The following is a 12,988-nucleotide window of genomic DNA, read 5'->3' as shown; positions in this document are numbered from 1 at the left end:
GCCCCTAACTATGTGGTTTTTCTGCTGACCGGTCCTCATCCTGAAGCTATCTAGCTTCCATAACACAGACACACAAAGACACACACACACACACACACACACAGTCACCTAATTAGCATAAAAAAGGTGCTCCTATCACTCAGGAAATTCCAAAGATTTTGAAAGCTCTGTACCACCCACCCCCTACACACCCCACCTCAGACCAGATATATTCAGACCATCCCCTGCTCTTTGACCATAGGATCTTCTATGGCAAAGGTACATACCTAACTGAGCATAAAAAATGTAGCAACATTTAGAGGAATCAATGTGGGGTAAGGATAGGGAGCTATTGATCAAGTTCCCAGTATGGTTATCTGTATCAGTATTATCTTCCCAACAATCCAAGTGGGTTATAGCATATCACATTATGATAGACATAAACTGAAAAATAAGAGCCAAAAGATTCTGGCACATTACTAGAATCCCATGCAGTCTCTAATAATTAGTCCAATAATCATCATATACAATGACCATAATGTCTCTCAGAGTGAGGGCACTTAGGTTTACAGGCTTCATTCCATGTGGTCTTGTCAAGTTCCAAAAGCAGGAGTGGTCTCAGCTTCACACTTTCAGGCATTTGTTATAATTGAGTTAAGAGACAATATCTCTTGCTCTGAGCTTCTTTCCAAGCATTAATATTAGAAACACATTTTATTCACACTGCACAACACATTTATTCATACCTTTATTCTTAGCCACTATTCCTCCTCTCCATTTATACCCAAACCTTTTCACCTTTGGAAGGGACCTTAGGTTCAGCTAGACAATACAAGTCTAGTAAAGGCCTCCCCTGCAGTCTACTCCCATTCATATAGGGTAGGGTTATACAGGTACAGGACTAGTGGGATATTTCTACCAATAGGCAATATAACTGGATTCATTAGCCCCAATGTTGCCAGATAGAGTGAAAGCACAGCTCACCCATCAGGCCCTTGGGAATTCTGATATAAATATTTTTAAACAATTTGTTCCTTAGGAATCATTCCTGCTTCCAGCAATATAGTTGCAGCCTTGGCCCAGGGACCACTGTATGAGGTAGGAAAAAGAAAGTTAAGTGTGATAATGGGAAAGGAAAAAAAAAGTATAGTTGTCATACCAGCATCCTCCCCCTATCTCCCCCTTCCCCATTTGGACAACCAGTGTTTCAATTGCCTGTTCTAATACTTTACCAAAGTATTACTCTGAGGAAGATACCGTCGTCCTCCCTTATCTGCGGTGTTGATTTCCAGTTTTAGCTAACCATGGTCAACTATGGTCCAGAAGCAGGTATTCCTCCTTCTGACCTACTGTCAGGTCAATAGTAGCCTAACACTAATGTCACAATGCCTATGTCATTCACCTCACTTTATCTCATCATGGAGGCATTTTATCATCTCACATTATCACAAGAAGAAGGGTGAGTACAGCACAATAAGATGTTTGAGAGAGAGAGAGACCACATTCACATAACTTTTATTATAGTGTATTCTTATAATTCTATTTCCTTAGTAGTTATTGTTAATCCCTTACTGTGCTTAATTTATAAATTAAACTTTATCATAGGGATGTAGGTATAGGAAAGAACATAGTATATTTAGGGTTTGGTACTTACCACACTTTCAGGTATGCATTGAGGGTCTCAGAACATACCCCTGCGGATAAAGGCGGACTACTATATCTCTCTGCCTATTGTTGGATATGATGGACTGTAAAGTGTGTTCCTTAGTCTGAAGAAATGTGATTCAGTGGTCCAAATCTGTGCAATATCTTCTGCTCCACTTCTTTTATAGTACTCTGAGCATTTGCATCTACCACTGGGTCAGCAAAACACAACCCAGAGTCAGTGTCTATTTCTGTCAGGACCCACTTGTAGCCCTCCAGGGTTACAGGCATCAGTCTGATCAGTGTGACTCGTCAGCTATGTATCAGGGCTGTCCCCCACTCCCCAGGAATCTTCCCCATAGCCATCTGCAGCCTCTAAATCTCTCTTGTTGGCAGACAAAACAGTTCTTGTTGTCATTTTGTGCCTCAGAGGGTACAAAAGGAATATGTCTAGATTTGGCCCATCCCTGCATTGTTTCAGTCCACTCCCTTCATTAACCCAAGTGGCTACCTCAAGTGAGCACACCAGGGTATCTGCTCATTGATTCTAATCATCTTCTGATGCTGGAAGGGGGTTCTTCTGATGGGCACTGACGTGGCCCACTTTAATGCACCCTTCAGATTCCCATAGTGATTTCCATGGGGCCATGCCCAGTAAGGGCACCCCCCTTTATAGGCTAATCTTCCATTGCCCTTTTGCCTGACCATAAGGGTAAACAGCATGCAGTGCAGCTCACCAACCCCATTTGTTTTACCTTTTTTAGTCAGAGTGGTGGCCTTCCAAACAGCATGTTGTGTGTTCATGATGAAACTGCCGTCTATCAGCCGAGCAGCTATTTGTTAGTCAGTTGAGAGCTGTTCACAGGGCACCGTTCAAGTGATGATTGAATCCTGCAGCTCTTCACATGGTTCCAGAGTCATTCCTGGGGAAAAGAGTCCACCTGCTCAGGAATATGCTGTGTAACTCCGTGCATTCCCCTGCTGGTGTGTTCCTGCACAAACCATTTCCATTTTGTTATAGAACTCTTCTGGGCACTGCCTTCCTCATTAGAGTGTTTGTCTGATATCACCCAAGACATCCTGCATATTTCAGGTTTCAAGATTATTTTATGTTCTTCATTCAGAGGCAGTTTCAATTAATGTCTGATAGCAAGCTAGTAATTGCTCCTCCAAATGGAAATTCTCTAGTTCAAAATCCCAGTAGTCATGTCTGGGAGGTGCTTACGGGCTTTTGTGATAAGGCATAGTTTACATTCCACATGTGGCTATTATGTGGAGGATTTGTCCCTAACAGCACCCTAGCTTCTGTTCTATATTACATGGGCCTGGCCAATCTTATTCATTCCCATTTTACATGTTTAATGAATATGGCTTGAAGTAAGGATGTACATGCCTTCTGTTTTATAATGCTAGATAATTTTCCCCAGACACAATATCCATTCCCATAATTCATTCAGATAAGAGTCATAACCACTTCACATAAAGCTTGTTCCAATATATCAGTTTTTGTCCAGATTGTCACCTTAATCCCATCAATTCTTGCATTTCGCTGCCCTCTCCTCATGGAATCTGGTCACATCATTCTCCCAGCATATCAATGTGTTCACCAACCGGGAGGATTCTCCCAGTGTCAATGTCCCAGGGTTTGTTTGTTTGTTTGTTTGTTTAAAAAGGGATTCATTACACAGGCATGCTTAATAAAATCACTGGTCTTGTGATTAATATCCAGGCTTCATCCTCTCCCTGGAGGCCAGGTGGCTGGAAGATCTAGTCCTCTAATCACCTGGCTGGTTTTTCTGGTGACCAGCACCCACCCTGGAGCTATCTAGAGGCTTCTAGAGTCATTTTATTAGCATAACACACTTCCATCTCTCAGGAAATTCCAAGGGCTTTGGAAGTTTTGTGCCAGAAGTGGGGGGACAAAGACCAGAGATATTCTTTTATTAAATCACAATATAACTTTCAGTTATATGTTCTTTGGTCTTATGCTTCAAAAAATATCTATTGTAGAAGTTTCTTGTTTGGTTTAAACTAATAATTTCATACATTTTGGGTGGCTTGATCTAATTTAGTGTTTTTTTATGTATGTATAAATATTTTGTATATTTCATAAACATTAAAGAAGATTGTTTATGCAGAATACCTGGGGTCTGGCCCTGTTACAGATGAATGGTATTTTGAGGGCATTATGATCCCTCCAAAAATGCTTTGGTACAGAGAGTATGGTATGTAATATGGAACATAAGTTATAACAAAAAGTAAGCAAGTTTTAAAGCAAGCATATTTTAGAAAATGGATTACCATAGCAAACAGTTACCATGAGTATATCTTCAAATATCTGCCATTTTGTACATATAGAAAATATATTCATTTCTGAAAATGTATGCTACATAAATTCTGTTTAGATAAATACCTCAATCATATTTTCCTTGTAAATTCTTACACTGAAAAAAAATCAGAATTTACAAGGTATACAGCATAAAAAGGTAATATCCATAATAAAAATATATGTATTTCTATTTGTTCTGCAGATTTGTTGATCTGTAGATAGAATTGTGGCAGAATCACTTGTAGAATTTCTGTAAAGACCATCTGCAGAAGCCAAAGACAAGGTGATGAAAGCAACTCTTTCAAAAAGACCTGTCTTGGGGCACCTGGGTGCCTCAGTCGGTTAAGTGTCCAACTTCGGCCCAAGTCATGATCTCCAGGTTCGTGGGTTCAAGCCCTGTGTCAGGCATTGTGCTGACAACTCAGGGGCTGGAGTCTGCTTCGGATTCTGTGTCTCCTCTCTCTGTCCCTTCCCTGCTCACGCTCTGTCTCTCTCAAAAATAGCCATTAAAAAAATAAAAGACCCATCTTTACCTTCTCCTTGCCCACAGCGTGTATATTATCAGTATCTCCTGCTTAGTGGTAAATGACCTTTGGTCCAAAAAATTTATGAGATTTTCACCTTCTTTGCCTGTAATAAAGTCATTTTCTCATTCTGCTTGCTTTACTCTAAAACTTCCCTGTCCGTACAACTTGGTTTGAGCTGTTGGACATCACTGTCTGGCCATCATATGCTTACTATGCACTGTGCATAATTTTTTAAATGTAGTGATTTCTACAATAGACCGTTTCCAAACATTTTAGAGTAATACAACTTTTCAGATGTTTCTAGATGTTCTAGATGATCTAAAATGGTCTTCTAATAATCTTCTACTGTAAAGTAACATACTTTTCTTTTTAATGTGTATTTTTGAGAGAGAGAGAGAGAGAGAGAGCGAGCACGAGTGAGGGAGGGGCAGAGAGAGAGGGAGACACAGAATCTGAAGCAGGCTCCAGACTCTGAGCTGTCAGCACAGAGCCCGATGTGGAACTCGAACTAACAAACCATGAGATCATGACCTGGACAGACACTGGACACTTAACTAGAGTTTGCAAGTCAGGAAACTCCACATGTCTAGCATGAAATGTTAGAATGTCATCTCACTGAGATTGAGTAACATTTATAATGTGCTAGATTAAATTAGAATTTTTGTATACCCATAATAGTAAAATCTGCCAATTTTCTAGTATCACCCCCCCCCCCCCGCTTTTCAATAGGTACCATTAACATATTATTTTCTCTTCATTTTCTGTGTTTTTAAGGTCGATGCAAACAAAATATGCACAACAAAATGCACAAAGTATAATCTTTTTCTACCTGCTATGTGTTCTGAATGGCTGTGTCACAAAAAGTAACCTTAAAAAGCATTATACTAATGAATTCAGGAGTATAATGAATTTGTCTCTGACTTAACAGAAATAGTAAATAGTATTTGCAATGAAACTAAAATTCTGTTGTATAAGTCTAGTAACATTACTCAGTCAAAATAGTGACAAAAGCAGTCAGAATAAAAACATTATAATTAAAAGTCAATAAAATTCCTTTTTGTGGCACTTGTTTGCCCAGAATAAAATCTTTTTTCTCATTATTGGGACACCTGGTTGGCTCAGTCAAAGAAGCATATGGCTTTTGATCTTGGGGTTGTGAGTACAAGCCCCATGTTGGGTATAGAAATCACTTAAAAATAAATAAATAAATAAATAAATAAATTGTTTTTTCTCATTCTTGACGAATACCTACACTTCAAACACCAAAATTCATTTATTCAGTATGTCACCTACTGTGGCCTGGGCACTGTTCCAGGTGACAGAGACACAGTAGTGAGGAAAACAAATATTTTGGTCCTCTTGTGAAGCTGACATTTTAGTGGGAAGGAGACAGACCATAAACAAATAACTAAAAAAATATGGCATGTCAGATACCAACAAGACAAAGCACAAAGCAGATAGAAAGCTGCTGGGGGGATGTGATTTAAAATAGTGTGTAATGGGAAGGTGTCACTGAAAACATATAATTTGAGCAAACACTTCAAGGAAGTGATGATCAATTTAAATTTCTGCCAAATAACATATAGGAAAACCATCAAATAAAATTCCTATTCTATGAGTTTATGTTATCCTTCTCTAACTTAATTTAAAATGTGCTAATCTATAAAAGTAATTCTGCCTGGTTTTGACATTAATAGTATCATCAATCATACATAACGTGGCTTACCTCTGAATTTATTTACATAGTCATAATAATGTAAACACTGAATATTTATCTAAAATTATAATTATTCAGGTCCATAATCCCATATCCAAAACCCTTGGGCCAAACATGTTTCAGAATTTAAATTTGTTTAAGAAATACAATGGCTATTCAAAATTTTTTGTAATACAGCACATAGTTTATGACAAAACATCCCCAGAAGGGTCTTAGCTATCACTCCCTACTCAACCATATTGCTATTTCTGCAGTGTAACATGAATATTTACATTAAGCAATAGGAATAAAATTAGAAGTAGTTTCTCATCAGTTCTGCTGCCAAATGAGTTCAGGTTGGGTGAATTATGAAACAGTGTTTTGGATCTAGAATTGGGGATAAGGGATTGTGGGCTTGTTTTGGAGGAAATGGGATGCACATGTTGGAGAGGAATAAATGGAAGGGTAATAAAAAGGGGGGGAAATCTACATTTTTCATAGTGGCAAGGCAATAAATGCCAAAAAAATCAAGAAATAGTAAACATATTATTTAGTGATGTAGCCATAAATAGCAAAAGAGCCAGCTAAAGGAGTTGAAAATGGTTGCTTCTAGGGAGGGGGACATCAAGAAGTTCAGTCCTGCTGTTTTTCACAGCCTTAACTATTTTCATAGCCTTAACTATTTCCCTACTTAAATATGTGCATGTAGAAATTTGACAAAAACAGATTCTTAAAAAGTCACTGGTTAAGAGAGAGTATGCAAAGCACGTGTCTGACAAAGTACTTGCACCAGAATATATAAAGAATTATCAAATCTGAATGTAAAAAATAAAATAAAATAATAAAGAAACAATTATAAAATGGGCAAGAGACATGAACAGACATTTTACCAAAGAGGACATACGATGGCAAATTATGCACACGAAAAGGTATTCAACATCTTAGCCATTAGGGAAATGCAAACTGAAACTCCAACAATCAGAATGGCTAAAATAAACTGGTGGTAACACCAAATGCTGGCAGGGATGCAGAGAAGCTGGATCACTCATATATTGCTGGTAAAAACAAATGTTACAGCTAGTAGGAGAAGAAGTAAGGCAGTTTCTGGCAATACTAAATAAACATGCGCATACCATATGACCCAATGATTACACTCTTGGCTTTTTATCCCAGAGAAACAAAAATGTTCATAGTAGCTCAATTCATAATACTGAGAACTGAAAACAATGCAAACATGCTTAGATGGGTGAATGGTTTAACAAATTGTGGTACATCCATATCATGAAATACTACTCAGTAGTTAAAATGATTGCTACACACAACAGCTTGGGTAGATGTCTAGGGAATTATAGTAAAGATTATTCACTATATGATTCCATTTATATAATGTTCTTAAAAATAACAAAACATAGAGGTGGAGAACAGACTAGTGGATGCTAAAAGTTAAGGATTAATTAGAGGGGGTGTATGTGGCTATGAGTCTATAAAGGCTAGCATGAGAAGCTCTGTAAAAATAGAATAAATCTGTATCTTGATTGTGGTGGTGCTTACAGGAAGCTACACATGTGATAGGATTGCATGGAAACAAAAACCTTACGTGCAAAATAGCATTATATATATTTACTATGAATACATCTCTATGTAGTAAAATTATACAGAGAATATTCTGGAAGGATACTTGCTACACAGTGGTTAAATCTCAAGTTGAAGGAGTGGACAGGGATTGAGGGTAGGAGTGGTTAGAGGGGATTTTGTTGTAAAATTTCTTTTTTTTAAATTTTATTTATTTTTTTAATGTTTATTATTATTATTATTATTATTATTATTTTTAATTTACATCCAAGTTAGCATATAGTGCAATAATGATTTCAGGAGTAGAATCCAGTGATTCATCCCCAGCATACAACACCCAGTGCTCATCCCAACAAGTGTCTTCCTTAATGCCCCTTGACCATTTGGCCCAACCCCGCCAGCACCCCCTCAGTTAGTTCTCTGTATTTATGGTTTGTTCCCCTCACTGTTTTTATATTAATTTTGCTTCCCTTCCCTTATGTTCATCTGTTTTGTATCTTAAGTTCCACATATGAGTGAAATCATATGATATTTGCCTTTCTTTGAGTGGCTAATTTTGCTTAGTATAATATACTCTAGTTCCATCCATGTTGTTGCAAATGGCAAGATTTCATTCTTTTTGATTGCCAAGTAATACTTCAGTGTGTGTGTGTGTGTGTGTGTGTGTGTGTGTGTCATGTCTTCTTTATCCATTCATCTGTTGATGGACATTTGAAGTCTTTCCATACTTTGGCTATTGTCAATTGTGCTGCTATAAACATTAGGGTGAATGTGCCCCTTCAAAATAGCACTCCTGTATCCTCTGGATAAATACCTAGTAGTGCAATTGCTGGGTCATAGGGTAATTATATTTTTAATTTTTTGAGGAATCGCCACATTGTTTTCCAGAGTGGCTGCACCCGTTTGCATTCCCACCAGCAGTGCAAAAGAGTTCCTCTTTTTCCATATCCTTGCCAACATCTGTTGTTGCCTGAGTTGTTAATGTTAGCCATTCTGACTGGTGTGAGGTGGTATTTCATTGTGGTTTTGATTTGTATTTCCCTGGTGACAAGTGATGTTGAGCATTTTTTCATGTGTTGGTTGAGCATCTGAATGTCTTCTTTAGAGAAGTGTCTATTCATGTCTTTTCCCCATTTCTTCATGGGATTATTTGTTTTTTGGGTGTTGAGTTTGATAAGTTCTTTATAGATTTTGGATACTAACCCTTTACTGATAGGTCATTTGCAAATATCTTCTTCAATTCTGTCGGTTGCCTTTTAGTTTTGCTGATTGTTTCCTTCACCATGCAGAAGTTTTTTATCTTGATGAGGTCCCAATAGTACATTTTTGCTTTTGTTTCCCTTGCCTCCAGAGACATGTTGAGTAAGAAGTTGCTGTGGCCGAGGTCAAAGAGGTTTTTGCCTGCTTTCTTCTCAAGGATTTTGATGGCTTCCGGTCTTACATTTAGGTCTTTCATCCATTTTGAGTTTCTTTTTGTGTATGGTGTCAAAAAGTGGTCCAGGTTCAATCTTCTACGTGTCGCTATCCAGTTTTCCCAGCACCATTTGCTGAAGAGAATGTCTTTATTCCATTGGATATTCTTTCCTACTTTGTCAAAGATTAGTTGGCTATATGTTTGTGGTCCATTTCTGGGTTCTCTATTCTGTTCCATTGATCTGAGTGTCTGTTTTTGTGCCAGTACGGTACTGTCTTAATGATTACAGCTTTGTAATACAGCTTGAAATCCGGAATTGTGAAGCCTCCAGCCTTGGTTTTCTTTTCCAGGATTGCTTTGGCTATTCGTGGTCTTTTCTGGTTCCATACAAATTTTGGGATTGTTTGTTCTAGCTCTGTAAAGAATGCTGGTGTTATTTTGATAGGGATTGCATTTGAATATGTAGATTGCTTTGGGTAGTATCAATATTTTAACAATATTTGTTCTTCTAATCCATGGGCATGGAATATTTTTCCATGTTTTGTGCCTTCTTCAATTTCTTTCATAAGATTTCTATAGTTTTCAGTGTATAGGTTTTTCACCTCTTTGGTTAGATTTATTCCTAGGTATTTTATGGGTTTTGGTGCAATTGTAAATGGGATTGATTCCTTGATATCTCTTTCTGCTGCTTCATTATTGGTGTATAGAAATGCAACTCATTTCTGTGCATTGATTTTACACCCTGTGACTTTGCTGAATTCATAGATCAGTTCTAGCAGCATTTTGGTGGAATCGTTTGCATTTTCCATATAGAGTATCATGTTATCTATGAAGAGTGAAACTTTGACTTCCTCCTTGCCAATTTGGATGACTTTTATTTTTTTTTAACTTTTTAAAAAATGTTTATTTTTGACAGAAAGAGACTGAGCACAAGCAGGGGAGTGGCAGAGAGAGAGAGACACACACACACAGAATCCAAAGCAGGCTCCAGGCTCTGAGCTGTCAGCACAGCCCGACATGTGGCTCGAATTTGTGAACCATGAGATCATAATCTGAGCCTCGTCAGATGACTAACGGACTGAGACACCCAGGGATGCCTTTTATTTCTTTGTGTTATCTGATTGCTGAGGCTAGGACTTCCAATACTATGTTTAATAACGGTGGCAAGAGTGGACATCCCTGTCATGTTCCTGACCTTAGGGGGAAAGCTCTCAATTTTTCCCCATTGAGGATATTAGCAGTGGGTCTTTCATATATGGGTTTTAGGATCTTGAGGTATGATCCTTCTATCCCTACTTTCTTGAGGGTTTTTATCAAGAAAGGATGCTGTATTGTGTAAAATGCTTTCTCTGCATCTGAGAGAATCATGTGGTTCTTATCCTTTCTTTGATTAATGTGATGTATCACATTGATTGATTTGTGGATATTGAACCAGCCCTGCATCCCAAGAATAAATCCCACTTGGTCGTGGTGCATAATTCTTTTAATATATTGTTGGATCCGGTTGGCTAGTATCTTGTTGAGAATTTTTTGCATCCATGTTCATAGGGAAATTGGTCTGTAGTTCTTTTTTGTGGAGTCTTTGTATGGTTTTGGAATCAAGGTAATGCTGGCCTCATAGAATGAGTTTGGAAGTTTTCCTTCCATTTATATTTTTTGAAACAGCTTCAAAAGAATAGGTGTTAACTCTTCTTTAAATGTTTGGTAGAAGTCCCCTGGAAAGCCATCCAGCTCTGGACTCTTGTTTTTTGGGGAGATTTTTGATTACCAATTCAATTTCTTTACTGGTTATGATTCTGTTCAAATTTTCTGTTTCCTCCTGTATCAGTTTTGGTAGTTTATATGTTTCTAGGAATTTGTCCATTTCTTCCAGATTGCCCAATTTGTTGGCATATAACTGTTCATAATACTCTCTTCTTATTGTGTTTCTGCAGTGTTGGTTGTGATCTCTCCTCTTTCATTTGTGATTTTATTGATTTGGGTCCTTTCCTTTTTCTTTTTGATCAATCTGGCTAGGAGTTTATCAATTTTGTTAATTCTTTCAAAGAACCAGCCCCTGGTTTCATTTATCTGTTCTACTGTTTTCTGTTTTTGTTTTGTTTGTTTGTTTATTTTTTGGTTTCAATAGCATTGATTTCTGTTCTAATCTTTATTATTTTCCTTCTTCTGCTGGTTTTGGGTTTTATTTGCTGTTCTTTTACCAGCTTTTAAGGTGTAAGGTTAGGTTGTGTATCTGAGACCTTTCGTTCTTTTTAGGAAAGCCTACGTTGCTATAAACTTCCCTTTTATGACCGCTTTTGCTGCACCCCAGAATTTTGGGGCTGTGGTGTTTCACTGGCTTCTATGTACTTTTTAATTTGTTCTTAAACTTCTTGGTTATTAACCCATTCATTCTTTGTTAGTAGGATGTTCTTTAATCTCCAAGTATTTGTTGTCTTTCCAAATTTTTTCTTGTGGTTGATTTTGAGTTTCATAGTGTTGTGGTCTGAAAATATGCACGGTATGATCTCAAGCTTTTTGTACTTGTTGAGAGCTGATTTGTGTCCCAGTATGTGACTACTCTAGAGAATGTTCCATGTGCACTCGAGAATAATGTGTATTCTGCTGCTTTAGGATGAAATGTTCTGAATATTTGTTAAGTCCATCTTGTCCAGTGTGTCATTCAAAGCCATTGTTTCCTTGTTGATTTTCTGCTTAGATGATCTATTGTCCATGCTGTAAGTGGGGTGTTGAAGTCCCCTACTATTATGATATTATTGTCAATGAGTTTATGTTTGTGATTAATTGATTTATATATTTAGGTGCTTCCATGTGGGTTGGGGGCACAAATGTTTATAATTGTTAGATCTTCTTGGTGGATAGACCCCTTGATTATGATATAATGCCCTTCTTCATCTCTTATTATAGTTTTTATTTTAAAATCTAGATTGTCTGATATAAGTATGGCTACTCCAACTTTCTTTTGGTGACCATTAGTATGATAGATGGTTCTTCATCTGCTTTCAATCTGATGGTGCCTTTAGGTCTAAAATGGGTCTCTTGTAAACAGAATATAGATGGATCTTGTTTTCTTATCCATTTTGTTACCCTATGTCTTTTGATTGGGGCGTTTAGTCCATTGACATGTAGAATGAGTACTGAAAGATATGAATTTATTACCATTGTGTTACCTGTAGCGTTGGAGTTCCTGGTGACGTTCTCTGGTCCTTTCTAGTGTTTGCTGCTTTTGTTCTTTTTTGTTTTGCTTCATCTTTTCTCCCCTTAGAGAGTCCCCCTTAAAATTTCTTGCAGGGCTGGCTTAGTGGTCACGAACTCCTTTAGTTCTTGCTTGTCTGGGAAACTCTTTATCTCTCCTTCTATTTTGAATGATAGCCTTGCTGGATAAAGAATTCTTGGCTGCATATTTTTCTGTTTCAGCACATTCAATGTATCCTGCCACTCCTTTCTGGCCTGCCAAGTTTCTGTGAATAGGTCTGCTCTGAACTTGATCTGTCTTCCCTTATAGTTTAAGTACTTTTTTTTCCCTTGCTGCTTTCCTAATTCTATCCTTGTCTGTGTATTTTGTGAATTTGACTATGATATGCCTTGTTGATGGTCTATTTTTGTTGAATCTAATGGGAGTTCCCTGTGCTTCTTGGATTTTGATGTCTGTGTCTTTCCCCAGTTTAGGAAAGTTTTCTGCTATGATTTGTTCACATAAACCTTCTACCCCTTTTTCTCTCTCTTCATCTTCTGGGACTCCTATAATTCAGCTGTTATTCCTTTTAATGAGTCACTGAGTTCTCTAATTCTTATATCCTGCTCTTTCGCCTTAGTTTCCCTCTTTT

The sequence above is a fragment of the Lynx canadensis genome, chromosome C2 (genome assembly GCF_007474595.2).
Source record: "Lynx canadensis isolate LIC74 chromosome C2, mLynCan4.pri.v2, whole genome shotgun sequence".
Classification (NCBI taxonomy): domain Eukaryota; kingdom Metazoa; phylum Chordata; class Mammalia; order Carnivora; family Felidae; genus Lynx; species Lynx canadensis.
The sequence above is the reverse complement of the archived record's forward strand: the minus strand, read 5'-3'. Positions refer to the sequence as shown.